A 2,251-nucleotide genomic window follows, 5' to 3' on the forward strand; every position below is an offset into this window, starting at 1 on the left:
CAATGCCCCTTGGATGACTTCTGGTGTGCACAAGTCCTGTCAGAACTGTCCACCTTTGAGCCCCTGCCAAACAACAAGCATCCATGGACCTGCACTTGGCAATCCTTGGATCACCTCCCCCCTGCAGAACAATGTCCCATCCATCCAACTTCAAGCCCCCACTGATCCACCAGAAGTCATGGAACAAAGCACACTGCCACTTGTATGACCTCTGGTGTGCACAACTTCAGTTAGAACTGTTCACTTTCAAAGTCCCACAGATCCACTGGCAGCTGTGAACCCACAATCAGCAACCATTAGATCACTTCCTGCCTACAGAACCCATGTCCCAACCACACAACTTCAAGCCCCCACTCATCAACCAGAAGTCACGGACCCACACTCAATGCCCCATGGATGACTTCTGGTCTGCACAAGTTCTGTCAGAACTGTTAACCTTCCAGCCCCTGCTGATCCACTGGCAGCTGGGGACCTGCCCATGGTGATGCTTGGCCTGCTTCCTGCCTGCAGAATCCCTGTCACAACCATCCAACACCAAGCCCCCAGTGATAAACCAGAAGTCATGGACCAACATTCAATGCCCCTTGGATGACTCCTGGTGTGTATGAGTCCTGTCAGGACTGTCCAACTTTGAGCCACCAACAAGCCACCAGCAGTTGTGGACCTTCATTTGATGCCCCTTGGATGACCTCTTTCCAGCCCAACTCCTGTCAATACTGTCCACCTTTGAGCCTAACATGATCCACTGGCAGCCACAGACTTGCACTTGGCACCTCTCAGTCCCCATCATGACTGAGGATCCCATGTACAAACTGTCCATCTCCAAGCCCCCACTGATCAACTGGCAGCTGCCAACCTGCATTTCACACCCAATGGACCATCTCCTGCCTCTAGACCCCTTCACCAAGATTTCTGTCTTCCAGCCCCTGCTAATCCACCATAAGGCATGGACCTGCTCTCCATGCCCCAAGTATCCCTTCCTGTGGACACAACCCCTGTCCCAAATCTCCATCACTGAGCCCCAAAAGATCCACCAGCAGCCATGGATCCACACTCAATGCCCCTTGGACCCCTCCTACCTGCAGAACCCCTGTCCCAAGAGTCTATCTTTGAGCCCTCAGAGACCCACTGGCAGCCACAGACATGTGATCAATGCCCCATGGAGCTCCACCCACCTGCAGAACCCTCATCATAGTCCTCCATCTTCCTGCCACTGCTGATCCATTGGAAAATTGACACCCAGAGTGCTGGTGACAGCTGCCTGCCAAGGAACCCAGGACAGGGTGGACTAGGAAATATTGATGATTTAGGGCCCAGATTTGAGGTCCAGCAGTACCCAGAACTGCTCAGAGCACAGTTCTCCCTCTGACTCACTGTACCCAGGGGATGGCATTCCCATGGCCAGAAGACCTTGGTCTGGAGACTGACTTCAACGTACTATCCTTGCATGGTATCTTCTGGGGAGTCCTTTTCTTCATTGGAGTTCTCTTGTTTAAAGAGTGTAAAGGATGGTGACGTTGTGAAAAGCAATGGACCTGGAGTTGCATGAGCTCAGCAACACCAGAAAGCTTGTAGGTAAGTCATTCTTAGTCTGTGAGGAAGCACTTGAACACACAAAGATGAATTCTAAAGCCACCATGAGTGTTACTGACAATCTGTTGTGGGAAGTTCTCTGTGTTAACAGAGTGCATGAGCAGGAAGACTTAAGGTTGCTGCAGATTTGACTTCTCAGCTTGGTGACACAGGAAGGACAGGATTTAAAGGTCATGCTGGAGAGCCGGTTCTCCCTGTGTGCATTATAACAAAGGGAGCTGTGAACATGTTCCTGAGGAAACCCAGGCCCTTGGGGTGATCATGCTGGACCAGTTGAAGCTCAGCCAAGGACTTCCTTACTCAGCATGATCATCCTCAGGGCTTGGGATTCCTCAGGAACTTGTTCCCAACTCCCCGTGTCATCTGCTAATGTGCTCAGGGAGAGCTGGATCTCTGGGATATTCTTTAAATCCTGTCCTTCCTGTGTCACCAAGCTGAGAAGAAAATATGCAGCAACCATTACTTTTCTTGCTCATGCACTCTGAGTGCATCTTTTAGCTCAGAGACTTCCTTCAACAGATTGTCAGTGATACTCACAGTTGCTTTAGAATTCATCTTTTTGTGTTCAAGTGCTTCCTCACAGTTTAAAAATGACTTAGCTATAAGCTTGCTTGTTTTGGAGAACTCCAGGTCCATCTGCTTTTCATGACCTCATCAT

The sequence above is a fragment of the Choloepus didactylus genome, unplaced genomic scaffold (assembly GCF_015220235.1).
Source record: "Choloepus didactylus isolate mChoDid1 unplaced genomic scaffold, mChoDid1.pri zz_scaffold_166_ctg1, whole genome shotgun sequence".
In the NCBI taxonomy this organism is placed as follows: Eukaryota; Metazoa; Chordata; class Mammalia; order Pilosa; family Megalonychidae; genus Choloepus; species Choloepus didactylus.